This window comes from Zea mays, chromosome 1, assembly GCF_902167145.1.
Source record: "Zea mays cultivar B73 chromosome 1, Zm-B73-REFERENCE-NAM-5.0, whole genome shotgun sequence".
NCBI lineage: Eukaryota > Viridiplantae > Streptophyta > Magnoliopsida > Poales > Poaceae > Zea > Zea mays.
In genome coordinates, this window is record NC_050096.1 from 1897864 (window position 1) to 1916193 (window position 18330).

The 18330-nt window shown below is 42.1% G+C and overlaps 1 long non-coding RNA gene across 2 annotated transcripts; it reads right to left on the minus strand.

The window, feature by feature from the left end:
• Positions 1–11800: 11800 nt before the first annotated feature.
• Positions 11801–14811, minus strand: LOC103630526 (uncharacterized). Of its 2 annotated transcripts, XR_555111.2 has the most exons (3): positions 13647–14810; positions 12921–13012; positions 11801–12458 (listed from the first exon to the last, which is right to left on the minus strand). It is a non-coding gene; the product is annotated as an uncharacterized lncRNA (long non-coding RNA). The 2 variants fall into 2 exon arrangements; XR_002265402.1 differs by having other exon boundaries at positions 12921–14811.
• Positions 14812–18330: the final 3519 nt, after the last annotated feature.

Here is an 18330-nt window from a genome sequence, read left to right on the forward strand (position 1 = left end):
TTGCCCAGAATAGAAGATCTGTTCGACCAGTTGAGAGGAGCCAGTGTGTTCTCCAAGATTGATCTGAGGTCAGGTTACCATCAGCTCAGGATCCGACCTTCGGACATTCCGAAGACGGCATTCATTTCTAAGTATGGGTTGTATGAGTTCACAGTGATGTCTTTTGGTTTGACCAATGCGCCCGCATTCTTCATGAACTTGATGAACAGTGTATTCATGGATTACCTTGACAAGTTTGTGGTGGTATTCATTGATGACATTCTGGTTTATTCTCAAAGCGAAGAAGAGCACGCAGATCATTTGAGGATGGTGTTGCAGAGATTGCGAGAGCACCAGTTGTATGCAAAGTTGAGCAAGTGTGAGTTCTGGATCAGTGAAGTCCTGTTCTTGGGTCACATAATCAACAAAGAAGGATTGGCTGTGGATCCGAAGAAAGTGGCAGACATTTTGAACTGGAAAGCGCCAACAGATGCTAGAGGAATCAAGAGTTTCATTGGAATGGCCGGATATTATCGGCGATTCATTGAAGGGTTTTCGAAGATTGCGAAACCAATGACAGCGTTGCTAGGCAACAAGGTTGAGTTCAAGTGGACCCAGAAATGCCAAGAGGCCTTTGAAGCGCTGAAAGAGAAGTTGACAACAGCGCCTGTCCTAGTCTTGCCTGATGTGCACAAGCCCTTCTCGGTGTATTGCGATGCTTGCTACACAGGTTTGGGATGTGTGTTGATGCAAGAGGGAAGAGTTGTGGCTTACTCGTCCCGACAGCTGAAGGTTCATGAGAAGAATTACCCGATCCATGATCTAGAGTTGGCAGCAGTGGTTCACGCACTGAAGACATGGATGCACTATCTGTATGGACAGAAATGCGATGTTTACACAGATCACAAGAGTCTGAAGTACATATTCACTCAGTCAGAGTTGAACATGAGGCAACGAAGATGGTTAGAGTTGATCAAAGACTATGAGTTGGAGATTCATTACCATCCAGGCAAAGCAAACATAGTGGCAGATGCTTTGAGCAGAAAGAGTCAAGTCAATCTGATGGTCGCTCGTCCGATGCCTTATGAGTTGGCCAAGGAGTTTGACAGGTTGAGTCTCGGATTTCTGAACAATTCGCGAGGAGTCACCGTTGAGTTGGAACCTACCTTAGAGCGCGAAATCAAAGAAGCGCAGAAGAATGATGAGAAAATCAGTGAGATCCGGCGACTGATTCTAGAAGGCAAAGACAAAGATTTTCGAGAAGATGCAGAAGGCGTGATAAGGTTCAGAGACCGCTTGTGTGTTCCCAATGTCCAGTCTATTCGAGAGTTGATTCTTAAGGAAGCTCATGAGACAGCTTATTCGATTCACCCTGGCAGTGAGAAGATGTATCAGGATCTGAAGAAGAAATTCTGGTGGTACGGAATGAAGAGGGAAATCGCGGAGCATGTGGCTATGTGCGATAGTTGCCGAAGAATTAAGGCAGAACACCAGAGACCCGCTGGATTGTTGCAACCGTTGCAGATCCCTCAGTGGAAATGGGATGAAATCGGTATGGATTTCATAGTCGGATTGCCTCGCACTCGAGCCGGCTACGATTCTATTTGGGTAGTAGTGGACCGTTTGACCAAGTCAGCCCACTTCATACCTGTTAAGACCAACTATAGCAGTGCCGTATTGGCAGAATTGTATATGTCTCGGATCGTTTGTCTTCATGGTGTGCCAAAGAAGATAGTGTCAGACAGAGGAACGCAGTTCACCTCTCATTTCTGGCAGCAGTTGCATGAAGCTTTGGGCACGCATCTGAATTTCAGTTCAGCTTATCATCCGCAGACAGATGGTCAGACTGAAAGGACCAACCAAATTCTCGAAGACATGTTGAGAGCCTGTGCGTTGCAAGATCAATCCGGATGGGACAAGAGATTGCCTTATGCAGAGTTTTCCTATAACAACAGTTACCAGGCCAGTTTGAAGATGTCACCGTTTCAGGCGCTTTATGGAAGGAGTTGTAGAACTCCGCTGCAATGGGATCAGCCTGGAGAGAAGCAAGTGTTTGGGCCAGACATTTTGCTTGAAGCCGAAGAGAACATCAAGATGGTCCGAGAGAATCTGAAGATAGCGCAATCAAGGCAGCGAAGCTATGCAGACACAAGAAGAAGAGAGCTGAGTTTCGAAGTCGGAGACTTTGTTTATCTGAAAGTGTCACCGATCAGAGGAGTCAGAAGATTCAGAGTGAAAGGCAAGCTAGCACCCCGCTACATTGGTCCGTATCAGATTCTTGCAAGACGAGGAGAAGTGGCTTATCAGCTCAGTTTGCCAGAGAATTTGTCTGCTGTGCATAATGTCTTTCATGTGTCTCAGTTGAAGAAGTGCTTGCGTGTGCCAGAAGAGCAGTTGCCAGTGGAAGGTCTGGAAGTCCAGGAGGACTTGACCTACGTTGAGAAGCCAGTGCAAATCCTTGAGATTGCAGATAGAGTCACCCGAAGGAAGACCATCAGAATGTGCAAAGTCAGATGGAATCACCACTCTGAGGAAGAAGCAACCTGGGAGCGTGAAGATGATCTAGTGGCCAAGTACCCAGAGCTCTTTGCTAGCCAGCCCTGAATCTCGAGGGCGAGATTCTTTTAAGGGGGATAGGTTTGTAACGCCCCGAATTTTGGAGCTGAATTTTTTCTTTTCTTTACTCGCCAAAATTCGGGCGTTACCTTTTCTTTTTCTTTTTCCCCTCGCTAAACCTTGACCTTTTCCAAAGTTCTAGCGGGACTCGGTTTGGATTTCCCGTGTAAGAAAACCCTAAGTACTTTATGTTGTTTGATGCACCATGCCGAACCTTGCATTTCTTTTGATTGCTTTGAAAGTGCGAATGCATTCATGTAGAAAGATCGGATTTCGAAAATGAGGAGAAGATCTTTTCTTTCTTTTTCTCTCTCTTTCTCTCTCCTCTTTTTCTCTCTCTCTCCCGCGCCGTGGGCCGACCCCGGCCGGCCCAGCCGCCCCTGGCGCCCCCCCTTGGGCCCAATTGGCCCATGCCGCCCCCCACCTCCCTTTTTCCCCAATTCTCTCTCCCTCCCTCTCATTTTCTCTCATTTTCTCTCCCCCACCCTAAGCCGCCGCCGCCCCTACCCCCTGCCCTAGCGCCGCCCCTCCCCGTCGCCGATCGGCCGCCCCGCTCGGCCGCCCCGCCCCGTCCCCGTCCCCGGTGAGGCCCCCCTCCCCCTCTCCTCCCTCCCCCATCCCCCCTCCCCTTTCCCCTCGCCGCTCGGCGCCATGGCCGCCGCCATGGCCGGCGCGCCCTGGCCGCCCGGCCGCGCCCCCCGCCGCCCGCCCGGCTGCGCCCCAGCCCCGGCCGCCCGCCCGGCCGCGCCCCCAGCCGCCCAGCCGGCCGCTGGCCGCGCTCGCCTGGCCGCTGGCCGCCCTCGGCCGCCTGGCCAGCCCCCCCCCCCCCCCCGCGCGCTCGCCTGGCCGCCGGTTCAACCGGGCCGGTTCAACCGCCCCTAGGGCCGGTTCAACCGCCCCCCTCTGTTTTTTTTATTTATTTTTTTATTTTATTTTATTTACTTTCTGTGATCAGAGTTATTGTATTTTAGGTAGGCTAATCATTGTTAATCTTATTGAAATAGGAAGTTTAATTTAAAATTCCGTTATGCTAATTGATTCATGTAGTTAATTGTTTATCTCGTGCAATGTTGATCAACTTAAAGTGATTATGTTTCCATTAGTGTATATGTAACAGAATTCTTTTGTTAAGAACCAATTGTAATTGATCGTTAGTGCATAAGATTTAACCCCCTGCGAGACCCTTTCCCGTTTCTTTCTAACCATAACAAATGCGATATCGAATGTCATACTTGATGCATACTTACTTTATTTGTTCCCTTGTATGGTGTACTGTTCTTTTGTATTAAATGTGGATGGATGTATGTATGTTTGCAATCGCATAGAGAACGATTCGGTCGAAGAGCCCGAGGAACCCGCAGGAGAAGCCCCTGAGCAGCAGTCGTTTGGTGGAGGCAAGTGTCCTTTGACCTATCTCTGTCCTATTCATTATTTAATTCACCCCCCGCTTTACACATTTATACCTAAGGATTGACTAGCTTTTTGTTATCCATGTCCTTGTTTACCTATCTGGGTTGGATTATTACTGTTTAGCTTTATGCTATTGCTCAACTATAATCAATGAACATGATGAGATTATCTATGATACGTTGTTTTCCCTTATCTTATGATGATGTATGCTTGTGGTTATCAAGGGGGCTCGAGCGGTTTCTCGAGTGCCTCTCCGTAAGGACCTGTTCTATGGATGACCGCCCGGGAAAACAGTGCAACCATGAGGGTGGAATGGGGTGCCCTTAGCTGAATAATTAGAGGATCCGGGGTGTAGTTCACTTAGCCGTCGTGCCGTCAATGGGGCTCGGTGTATGCGGCTCGCTCTGCCAAGTTTGGGTTCGCCCCTTGGGGAGGAGTGCGGTGCATTTAGGAAACCTAACGGGTGGCTACAGCCCCGGGGAATCTTTGTAAAGGCTTCGTAGTGAATCCCTGGCCATTCACCTCGGGAGTGAATAAGGGTCTTGCAAGCCCGGGCCAGAGAGGGAATCACGGCTTGTGGGTAAAGTGCACAACCTCTGCAGAGTGTTTGAAAAACTGATATATCAGCCGTGCTCACGGTTATGAGCGGCCAAGGGAGCTCCAGTGATTAGTGGTACTTGATCAGAGATACTTTGGTACAGGTGGATATGAGATTGATGGTTTTGATCATGGTTATGGTGCTGGTAAGTGGTATTCTTTCCGTTTGGAAAGGATACATTGGGCTAATAACTTGGGTTAATGTTAAAACTTGGCTTTCTACTAGTAAGTAATAATCTGACCGACTAAAAGCAACTGCTTGACTTATCCCCACATACAGCTAGTCCACTGCAGCCAAACAGGATACTTGCTGAGTATGTTGATGTGTACTCACCCTTGCTCTACACACCAACCCCCCCCCCCCCCCCCCCCCCCCCCCCAGGTTGTCAGCATTGCAACCACTGCTCAGGCGAAGATGAAGCCGTGGAAGGAGACTTCCAGGAGTTCCAAGACTACGACGAGTTCTAGGTGTGGGTTAGTGGCAACCCCCAGTCGGCTGCCTGTGAAGGCCGCGTTATCTACGTTTCTTTTCCGCACTTTGATTTATTGTAAGACTTATATGGACGTCTCAGACGTATGATGTAATCGACTATTTCCCTTATTAATACTATTTTTGAGCACTGTGTGATGATGTCCATATTATGTAATTGTTGTGTACGTGAATAACTGATCCTGGCACGTACATGGTTCGCATTCGGTTTGCCTTCTAAAACCGGGTGTGACACCAAGCATATCAACTATCTTATTGATGGTCGATACTAGGTCACCGTTGGCTTCCATTGTGTATTCCTGATTTTTTGTAAAAGTAAGACATGTATTGAAGACTATAATTATGGTAACTTGATCATATTGACAGGGTGTAATAAAAAAGAGTTGTTCATAAACCTTGGGTTTTGATAGGTGAATCGGGTGGCGGAGGAACATGAGTTTGGCCAATTTTGATAGAGATGTCTTCAGACATGTTGTGCATCTCATCACTGCAATGATCAGTTGCATTAAGATCGTATGTTTGAACATCAAAATTTTCAGATTGTGTATTTGCTTATGGCATCACATCATCAGCTACACCCATGTGCAGGTCTTTGGGGATGTTGACATCAGACTAGCTAGGTTGTTCTGCAAAATTCCAAAAAAATATGTTGCAGACTTATTTTCATTATTATCTATAAGTTCTTTCATAAGTGATACTATACATGTATAGTAATGCATAAATTGTTACTAGTATGTGCGTCAATTAGTAATTCTGTATTTTATATTTAAATTTTACATGTAGACATGCAATTGCTGGTGCACATGTCCCTATTTATATTGTAGTTGTTGAACTATAGTTGCTATGTAGATAATCAAAACATACAAAAAAATTGAATCACCTTTTTGAGTATCTCGCTGCTAGGATTCTTGAACCTGTGACCCAAGACGAATGACATCATCGATCATGTCTGCAAATATCTCAGCTAGCTGGAGCTGATTTGATACTAATTTGCGGTGAGAATGTTCAAGCCTTGCACAATACTTGTCAACCTCTTTGTCATGAGCTTTCAACAAAGAGTCAAAACTTGAACGGTATGGCGGTGGAAGGCAAGTAACCTTGCTAGAGATCAAATCTTTCATGCGAGGAACATGAATATGGAACGTATCATTTGCTGGCTGTTTAGGAGCAGCAACATAGCATGTGTCTGTCCTGCTACAAAACTAATCGAACAGTACCAAACACGCGAAATTACTAACCAACATTAACAAAATATTAAAAAAAATGGGTGCATAAATTGCATAAAAGAAACTGATTTTTATAATATGGAAATGAACTTACATGACAATGACCATACGTTTCGCCAGCATGACGAGGCTTCCTCCTGTCAGCCTTGGTCAGTGCATCAATTGTCTCTTTATCAAAGTATTTAATACGTGAAGTGTCATATTTGTTCTCTGGAGTTGCCTCGTGATGAAGATGGTCTAGATAATATATCTGAGAAAATTACAAACAAATAACAAACATCAACGAAAATTTGTATCTGAAAGTTGGCCTAATTACAATATACGAATATGAACATAATAGTCACAGGCATCACAGGAATTACCACAATGACTATGGAACACCCATATATCGTAGCGTTGACATGATTAGTGTTCCTTTTATGCCATTTTGCAACAGCCTCACACAAATCGTTAAATACTAACTAGCACCAATCGATGTCTGGGAAGCGGTCCATGTCTTCTGTCATTATAACTTCGTTGTTGGAGATTGGCCATGAAGAAATCGGGAACAACAACCGGTTGAATAGGATAAGTAAGAAACACCTAATGGTTAGATCATCATCATGATCGGTGATAATTATTTCCTGAAGGGTGGCAATATCAAACACATCCTTCAAAATTTTGAGTTGTTTCCTAAGCCTGCCAGCAGCATCAACTTCTCCATACCAATCCATAAACGGTTTCCCTCCTCCAGCACTAGGCAACCCAAGAATTAGGCGAACAATTTCCTTTGTTATCTTCAACTCCTTTCCTGGGCAGGCCGTATGGTAATGTCAACTGGATCAAGCTTATCCATCAACCAATTCATTAATGATCTAACAACAAGGCCATCTGTTGACATTTGCAATATACTTTGGAAGCCTTTCCTCGCTACAGCCTCGCGTTGACGGTCATTCATGATACATATAGACATTATGACATCATACAGGATGCACCAGATGTTCAGTTTCTGTGTGAAAAAAATATAAAAACATGTAAACAAATATAATAAAAAATGATCGGTCACAAAAGTGCATGCTGCTAAACTGAAAAAAGGCATAAAACCACATGAAAGTTTTTGATTCATAAATATTAAATGAAGACCGCATATAATACAAATTAACAAACATGTAATTAACTGACCCAACATGATTAAATATCCATAAAAATAATTGTTGCAATAGTAATAAACTTAGATGTCGTTGCCACCAACCTATTTTCTTCTATCCCTGGTTTTCGTTTCGTTTCTATTCTTCACCACATTTGTTTGCTTGATAGTTTCCTCTTCAACAATATTTTTTTGCTTTGGCAGATTTGGTGAATGGTAAATAACATGTCTACGTGGCGATTGTCGCTGAGGAGACATTGGTTTCTCATCAAATCTGACATGTCGATTCTTTTTGGGTGCAGGCATGAAATCATCATCATCATCTATGTTTTCACTTACGTCAGTTTGTTTTTCCCGCGTCCTGCAGACCGCTTTGTATTACGCCTAACATAAAGTTGCTTCATTTGTTTTGGTGTATCAACATCTGGAGCAATCGACTGCCTCGGCTTGTTGGCATTATTCCTAGGGCGAGGGATTTCAACAGTGAATACTTCCTGACTTGATTTGATTGTAATTTTCTTTGGATTGGAGGGAGGATGATCAACATATTTCATTCTGAGACTAGCTTCTGAACAATGCTAAATCTGCATAAATGGTATGTAAAATATTTGAGATATATATAGCACCTTTAAAACATGTATTATGAACAACCACACACACGCTACATATAAAAACTGACATTGTATGAATTCTATTGATACCTTCGTTCACTGTTCCAAATGGCATTGAATTGAATATAACTACATCCACATGTTAGCATATAATACGAGGGCATCAACACTATTGTCCATCTCTGTATATAATTATTGTCATAACTACGTACGTAATCATCATAACAACAAACATATTTGTTCATAACTATATAAAAAATTAAGAGACGAATGTGGGTCTCTGTTACGTAAATAGCATAAGTGCAAACGTCATCCATCTGCCTACGTGTATAATACATTTATGCATTCCTAATATGATTCTCTGTAAATTAATTAGTATCATAAATATGAACGTAATCCACATAAATACTGCAAGGTTTTTTTTGCCAAAGCCAACTAAATGTGTACCATTGTGCATGTTTGTTTCCATTTAACTAAAAGTATAATGTGCATAACAAATGAACACCGAACATACTTTAGGGTTTCTGCTATCCGTTGTTCGGGGTATATTTTTATGGATACCATAAAATATGTTAGAACATAATTTCATATTGCAATCAAAACCCTAGATAGCTCGGTTGCAACAATACCAATTGTAAAAAACTCGAAACTGGACACGCCTTCGAATCCGCTGAACATATTAGGCCACTGAAATATGCTACATGAAAAATGACAGATTGCATGAGGTATCTTGCAATATCAGTAAACACTTTGAAAACCCCAATGCCGATAAAGTGTGAAACCCCAATGCCAAAAAACCCAATACCGCGAAAGGGGAAATCCGCGAGCGACGACACCAGCCGAATATTCACTACTAGCTATGGGAGGAACGACGGCCCGAAAAATCTCACCTGCGATGGAACTGTCGGCCGACTCCGCAACTGGATGTGGGTGAGGGCGAGATGCCCTATTCGGTGCGTCATCGAAACTCGCTGCTGGAGAAGATTCCCCCGCGCCGGAGAAAATCTTTGCTCTCCTCCTAGTCGCCTAGACGGAGAGAAGAACTGGCGAGCGCGGAGAAAGTGGATGAATTGGAGAGCGCGCGAGGGTTGTTTAGGAAGGCACCCGCCGATAATTGAGGTGGGGTACATGGGGTATTTGTTTCCTAACTGACGTTGGATTTGGGTGGGTCTGAATCCCAAGCTGGTGGGGTCGAACCAAGTAATTTAGATTAGGGCTTCCGTTTGTTAACATGAGCCTAGGGCTATAATATATATATAATAATAATAATAATAATAATAATAATAATAATAATAATAATAATAATAATAACACGGTATAATTTTGTATCATATTACACTACTACTTAATGCATGTCAACATGATGATCTGGAGTTCCTTCATTAGTAAACTTTAACTTAGTGCTACTGAAACAGTGGTTAAACGAACTAAGAACAGATGACATGCATGATGAAGCTTATATATATATAGGCAACATCATGTCATCTATAACAACTGAACAGTGGCAGAATCTGTTTGTTCCAGACATAACATGGAATTAATAGACCAATATACCAGCCTATTAGCTAGCTAATTCACTGGCGGTCGGCGTAATAAAACCGCCAGTGAAAATCGATTTTCACTGGCGGTCGACGTAATAAAACCGCCAGTACAAATCGTTTCCAGGAAACATAAAACATATTTTAAAAATAGTTAAAAAATTTATTTTTATTAGGCCCACCCCACCCGCAAGTCGCGGCATTTTTCACGCAAAATTCGCGCGCTACGCGGTTGTTAGTATTCGAACCGTCGACCTCACCCTCGCGCGTACCCTCCCCTACCACTCCGTCTATGACATGTCTTGTGTCTAGTTTGTAGTTGTTTTCTCCACATATTACAACCATTTGAGTGTAAATTGCTTATTTGAGACCCTAAACGAATTCAAATAAAAAAGTTGTCAACTACAAAGATATATAACTTTTGAAGTTCTACAACTTTTATTTTGACACTTTTTTCATCCGAGGTAGTTTGCAAAATTTGAATTTTAAATTTGACATACTTAGATTCAATTTTTGAGAATCGAAATGAGTTCAAACAAAAAAGTTGTCAACTACAAAGTTTCATAACTTTTAGAGATCTACAACTTTTATTTTGGTGATTTTGTCATACGAGACCGTTTGAAAAACTCGAAAAATTAAGGATAAAAATGATTTCTAGTGGCGGTTCCTTAAGAAAACCGCCACTAGAAATCGTATTTCTAGTGGCGGTTCCTTAAGAAAACCGTCAGTAGAAATCATGGATTTGTAGTGGCGGTTTTCTTAAGGAACCGCCACTAGAAATACGATTTCTAGTGGCGGTTTTCTTAAGGAACCGCCACTAGAAATAACACAGTCGGTGGATAACCGGATCCGTCTGTAAAAATAGATGGGTGCCGCAGGCTTTGAGCCTTTTTGTACTAGTGGTTGAATGAATCCAAACATTCATCTTTTACTGTAAATTGTCTTACAATATTTTGTTTTTCTTGTATTTCAATTTGATTTCTTATTAATTTTGTGTTGTGCTAAGTTATTTGTTTTTTTTGTTAAGGGCAATGAATATATAACGAACTAATTAGAGATTGTTTGTGTAAGTAAATTTTAAAAGAAAATGTTGAGATGGTGAAAACAAAGTAATTAGAATATACACAGAAAACTGAGTGCTGGTGGCGAAATTTTATGCATGATTAGATTTCCCCTAAACTGATGAATGCTATTTTGTTTTTTGCTATCTAATAACGAACTTCAGCCATATATATAGTAGTAGTAGTGTGTGTGTGTGTGAAATAGTTTCGAGAAGATTGAAAGTGAGCAGAGCAGTTTGCAGAAGACAAATTAAATAAATAAATGACGTATGTAGTAGTGCTAGCTATTTTTAATTTGGGTGTGCCGCCTAGCGCGTATTCTTCGGATCTTTAATTTATCTGTTTTACTCGTCGGAGAAGATGGAGACGTGACGTTAATATAAATATGTAGCTATATAGCTATAGTTACTAGTGCACGCATACAGACATGGCCGATATGCAGCACTTGTGGACATTTGATCAATCTCCAGCCACACATAAGAAAAACAACAACGCCGCAAATCAGCTAGCAACCCAATAATGCGACTTCAACGAAAGAAAAAACATTGTATATACATAGAGTCCATGTTGCACCGACCATTATGTATATATATATATATATATATATATATATATATATATATATATATATATATATATATATATATATATATATATATATATATATATAGGGTCATATTTTTTTTATTTTGATTCAATTCGTAATTTTGATTCAATTCATAAAGGGAGCATTCTATTTTTTAGATGCATGTGGAAGCTAATATCATTTGCATGTCAGCATTTTCTAAACCAAATTCATTTGTAAACACAAAAATGAAAAATGGAAACATGAATACAATTTGATTCAACAGTATAATTTGATCCGTTGATTGAACAATATAATGTTGATGTACTATAATTGTGATGATGCGAGGAACCCTCCAATTAACTCAAACTATCGACCACTTGTTGGGCTCAACTTCACCTAATTAACTTGGCCACATCCATAGAAAAACACTACTATATGTGTGTTCCAGCACACACATAATAATTATCACAGTCATGTACCATCACATATAGTCATAGTACATGTCTGAATGCATAAAAAAGAATTAAGTTTACACAATACAAACAATATGATTCCAGATAGCACTGTAAGTCCCTCTCTTCCAAAATAAATCCATATCTAAGATCAAGGGAACAACTTAATACAACTGCAAACTTATATTGCTATCCTATAAAAAGAACCTGGCATCCAACACAGTAATAGTGACAGCATGCTCGACAATAATTATTGGAGTAACAGTGCATAAATAACAGAAGAAATGCACAATAACACAACAAATGTGTGGCTAGTAATTTCAGAGTAGAGAAGGAACGACAACATAATGGCGCAATACATGTGTGGCTAGGAATTAGCAAAGACAGTAAACAAAGCTTGATCAAGCAAAACTGTGACATTGACTACTACAGAAAGGTCTAGCACTACTACTCTGGCAGCAATGCGCCTGGATTTCCTGGTTCGAACTGGCGTAATTGACAGACTGTAAAAAGACTTTCGAAAGCTTTACATGCTCAAAAATATCCAAGTTTATCAGCCTACAATCTATTCCACCTTTAAATATGTAGTAGATCTAATTAGAGTACCAGATGAAAGAAGTGTAGAGCCTTGACCTGACCTAGAACATGCTCATGATGGAGATGAAATCCACCATCTTTACTTTTTTCAGGAAGATAAAGTGTGTCCACTCAAGGAAGGTCAGTCCTTCTATCTCCGGCAACAGACACACACTGATACTGGTATCATTGTGTGTATGCCATAAATCTGAATTCATTTATAAACACAAAAAATGAAAATGGTTTTAGGTGTTTTGTTGGTCTAGAGGAAAGACATGATTTAATCACCCATTTGAAAGCAAAAATTATTACAACCACGATTGCCTTGAATGCCAGGTCATGAAAAAAAAGTCTTGTAATGATACTGGAATGCTGAACCCCAAATATATGCATTTTTGGAGAATTAATTTAAATTACAAAGTAGAAAAGGCAGGTTTAATAGGAGCATGTGGTTATTTTATACTTTTTGTTAATTCGAGCACAAAACGTGCTATAACCTCAAGCATGAAGGGATGGAAGGATTTTTTGCCTATTTGGAAAAGGGGAAAGAACACATACTACTTAACATATGTTAAGAATTACACATACACATTTCACAATTTAAGTATGCAGGTTGGCAGAATTACAAAACTAAACAACGCTGGAAAATTTAAATGGTCTAGTGTCTTACCTCAAACTTTGGTATGTTTCTCCTTGTACCGCATTGAAATGAAAGCACTGGTAGAAAGGCCAAACTAGGACCCGCTATGTCTACCAAAAGTTCTGCAATAACCAAAGCTATTTCATTATGAACGACATGTGGCTGAACTAAGTGAAGATAGTAGAACAACAAAGAGAGAATCCAATCTAAGTTGATATGCTGCAATAACTCTAGAGAGCACCAATAGAGTTATTGCAAGATATCAAGTCACTAAGCTGGCTGTGTTTGCTCATGGCGTGCCCTAGTAGCCACCAGCTGCGTCCGGTACCAATGTAAATTTTCCTTGACTGTTAAGTTGGTTGTAGAAACCAACATGGTTTAATGAGATCAATCACAGTATCTAAAAATGTATCTTAAATAGTGGAACAATCGACAAATTTATAGTTTTGAACAATGCAAATGTATGCATTTTAGGAGAATTAATTTAAGTTGCAAAGTAGAAAAAGGCAGGTTTAATAGAAGCATGTGGTTATTCTATACTTTTTTGTTAATTTGAGCACAAAAAACTGCTATAACCTCAATCATAAAGGTACGGAAAGACTATATCCCAATTTAGAAGAGGGTAAAAAACTAAAACCACATGCTACTTAACATATGTTAAGAACTACATATACACATTTCACAATTTAAGTATGCATGATGGCAGAAATATGAAACTAAACAACGCTAGAAAGTTCAAATGATCCAGTGTCTTACCTCGAACTTTGGTATGTTTCTCCTTGTACCACATTCAAATTAAAGCAGTGGTACAAAGGTCAAAATGGGACTCTCTATGTCAATCAAAATTTTCTGCAACATCCAAAGCTATTTCATTACGAATGGCATATGGCTGAAGTGCTTAACTAAGAAAAGACAGTAGAACAACAAAGAGAGAATCCAATCTAAGTTGATATTCTGCAATAACTCTAGGGAGCACCAATTGAGTTATTGCAGGATCACAACTCACTGAGCTGACCACGTCTGGTCATGACATGCCCTAGTAGCCGCCAGCTGCTTCCGGTAGCACCATAAAATTTTCTTTACTATTAAGTTGGTTATAGAAACCTATGTTCGGGCTCACAAAAAAGTGACCATAAAACCACGATCCTAAACCTGAACAGGAACAACAGCGAACAAATAAAACAACACAATCCACAAATCCTCAAATATGCGCTCGAATCAGACACCTTCCCGCAACAACTGAAGAAACAAAGCTAATCCAAATCCGGGACAAGAAGATGAGAGTATAAACCTGGTAGTCATGTATCTGAAGCAGCTGCAATCCCCAGATAAGGATCTGGGAGCGAGGCGACAGTGTTCACGCGCGGCCGCGCAAGGGAGTCGCATGGTACAGAGGTCAGCCAGGAGCCAACATGCAATGGGGCCATTGGGGAAGGGTAGCAAGGTGGGACTACATCGTATCTTAGAACTCTCGCTTGACCCCAGGGAAGGACCTGGTCACGTCGACGAAAGGGTTCCATAGCTGCGGATGGAGGTGCTTGCCGCAACAGCGCTTGATATCGAGTTTTGCGGGTGCGACACGAGATCAGATCCCATATCAGAACTCTGGCTTGACGCCACAGAAGGACACACTAACAAAGGGGTTCATTAAATGTGGGTCGAGGTGCTCGCCGCAGTGGCGCTTGATGTCGAGCCTCGCGTGTGACCAATCTGTCGAGGCAATGAACTCCAGGAGGCCCTGCAACGGCCAGCGAGGTAGAGCGCGAAGATAGACCTGTAGAGGTCCTCGTGGAGGTCTTCGATGGCGAGGAGACGGGATGAATGTGGTCAGGTTGTAGGGGGAGGAGGGGCGGTGGGGAAAGATGGGGGACCAGGGAAGGGAAGGAGATGCCTGACATGGCAAAGTCTAGAAAAGTGTCGGGGGTTCGTTTTCATTCTGGAAATTTCTGTGGTCTCATGGAGTGGCGAAACGCAGACCGACTCGTGACCGTAGGTACACGATCAAACGACTGAGACATTAAGCGCTGACATGGATAGTCTCATCATTGTCATTTTGAACCAGCTTTAATAATAAGGACATATATAGCCGACCACCCCTGCCACATGGTTCGACCTAGCGTACCGACTCAATGAGGTTGTCGGGTGCGCCACCCTCCCCACGTCTGTGCGCGCAAAAAAAAGAATGCATGCATGAGTCAAACACGTTCCCTTGCACGAGCGTAAATTTAGGAAAAATATGTGTGACGGTTTCTATTTTTAAATGCTTTATTTTCTCCATAAATTTAGGATCGCTGCAATAGCCATGCAGCTAGACTCGTAAGGACTATTTTATGATATATACTGATACTAAATATGCTACACTATGTAGATAATTATGCAATTCAGTATACTGCATAAAAATCTGTTACCAGTTGCATGCGCACAAATTTATGATGGAAATAATGTGCAATGAAAGGAAATGAATTGCACACATAGAAACAAAAATCGTATTTAATGTTTTATTTCCTTCATAAATATAGGATCCCTCCAACAGCCATGTAGCTAAACACATTAGAACTAGTTTATGATATATACTGATACAAATTATACTACACGGTGTAGATATTTATGCAATTCGTTACACTACGTAAAAAATCTGGCATGTTATTCACTAGTGGACGCATCTCCGGGGTGGAGCGTGAAAACCTTAAATTTTGAGCATAAAATCCCTCAATTATAAGCGTAAATACCGAGCCAATGTGAGAGGTTGATAGCTCTAGTAGGTTGTTATTACGATCTTATTTTTATGGCAGATCCGAAAAACATGGCAGTCGCATGCATGCAGTTTCTATTTTTATACAGATCCAAAAATTATGACAAAATGCATGCATGAGTCAAACATGTTCGCTTGCATGCGCGTAAATTTAGGAAAGATATGTGTGACAGTTTCTATATTAAAGGTTTTATTTCCTCAATAAATTTAGGATCGCTGCAACAGCCATGCAACTAGACTTGTAGTGACCATTTTATGATATATACTGATACTAAATATGCTATACTGTGTAGATAATTATACAATTCGCTATACTGTGTAAAAATCAGTTACCAGCTGCATGCACACGAATTTATGATGGAAAGAATATGCCATGAAAGAAAGTGAATTGCATGCATAGAAACAAAAAATCGTATTTAATATTTTATTTCTTTCATAAATATAGGATCCCTCGAACAACCATGCAGCTAAACGCATTAGAACTAGTCTATGATATATACTGATACAAATTATACTACACAGTGTAGGTATTTATGCAATTCGTTACACTGCGTAAAAAATCTGGCATGTTGTTTACTTGTGAACGCATCTCCGGGTAGAGCGTAAAAACCTTAAGTTTTGAGTATAAAATCCCTCAATTATAAGCATAAATACCGAGTCAATGTGAGAGGTTGATAGATCTAGTAGATTCTTATTACGATCCTATTTTTATAACAGATCCGAAAAATATGGCAGCCATATTGCGTGCGGTTTCTATTTTTATATAGATCCAAAAATTATGGCAAAAATCGTGGGAGTTTCCATTGCATGCGCGCAAATTACGAACATCATAAATCAAGGAATTGACTTTCCAATGTGCTTGCATAAAATATGCATGCAGTAAACTGATATACGAACTTCGTGTTCAAGCATAAAATAGTACAGTTTTAAGCGTAAATAATACATGTGATAGGCATAAAACACAATAATTGAAAAGAAAACACGAAATGAAGGAGGTAGTGGCCGGAGGATGTCGTCGATGACACGAGCACAAATGTAGGTCGTCACTCGAGCCGCCCAAACTGCGCTGGATCGGAGGATGTCACGCGCGATCATCGCTGCGCGTATCTCGCGCCTTCCGTGCCGCTCGCTCGAACCTCGCGCCTCATGCGTCGCCATCGTTACTCGCACATCGACGGGCGCCGCTTGCTCGCTGGCCTTGGAAGTGCCGCCTCCTCGGGGCCTCGGGGACGCCGCCGCTTGCCCGCACAAGGGCCCCGCTGTCACTCGCCCTCTGGATCGGGGAGCCACCGCCACCGACCTGGGAACCACTGCCACTACTCCGGATCGAGGAACCTCCGCCACCGCGCATCGAGGTCATGGAGCTGCGGCCACCGACTGGGGGTCCACTGCCGCGCACGCTCTGGGCAACCGTCGTCGTCGCACACGGCGTCGCTAATGAATCAGGGTGGAGCGTTAAAAACTGAACCCTAACACTCCGGTTCCTGTTTTATAGACGTCCGGACCTGGTCTGGCTCGAACAGATTGCACCGTCCGACCTGGGCTTCCTCTAGTTATTGGAAGCCCATGGCTCTTAATATATAAACTATATATATAGTTTATATATTAAGAGCCCTGGGCTCTATATAACTGTGGAGAGCCCTGACCATCAACTCTGCAAAATCCGTTTAAGCCCACGTCCGATCACTTTTTATGCAAGCAAACTGATTTAGCGTAAACAGAAAACCACTTTAGCGTAAACAGAGTAACAGCCGCGAGCCCTCGTTCCAGAAAAAGTGGTTTAGGCCCATTTTCCACATGGTCAACCATATCTTCCTTAGTCAACACATGTTTACGCTATTCCATTCTCCTGTTTATACACAGTAGTGATTTAGCGTAACTACTTCATCCGACCCACGTTCCAGAAATACAGGATTAGGCCCACTACCCCACTTCCCACGCGGTCAAACATTTCTATACCCTAACCCTTGCGCGGTCAACCTTCCTGGTCGACTCGCCGCGATTCTTCATGCGTCGCCAGGGCGATTCGTCTTCATCCTCTCCCGCCAGCGTGATTCGCCGTCCTCCGCCGCCGCACGCCCTCAACATTAATCGCCGCCGTCGTTGATAGTATCGTCGAGCCGCCGCTGCTGTCAATCCTCCGCGCCCCGCGTCACATTGGTACACGTCCGCGGACGGTCTGTCGTCCAGATTCCAAGGTGCTCGAGTTCCTCTGTTAAATTTATGTCTTACAATGCAACTTCCTAATCTCCTTCCTCCCCTCGGGCAGTGCGAATCACCTTCGTTTGTCCCCGCGCGAACTCAACCCTAATCGGCGCCGCCGTTGACAGTGTCGTCGAGCCGGCCGCCGCTGTCAATCCTCCGCCATCGCGTCACATCAACGGTCGTCCTCTGCTTTCCTAGGTTTTTTCAGACAGGAGGTCAGAACGCCTACACTCATAGTAGCTTTCAGTAGAGAATTTGATATTAAATTGATCTTACTGTTCTTGTGCGATTATGGTTCAGTTTTTTATCATAGAGCCTGTAGCTTTGATAAAGGTTCACGGACCTGTTGTTTTAGACTCACGGAATGCTCAAATTGTGTGGGTGAAGATATATGCAATGATGTGAATTATACATACCTTTATGAAGTAGCGGTTGATATTTTGATGTGGAAAAAAGTGTGCTGCTCATGACTTCGTGCTACTA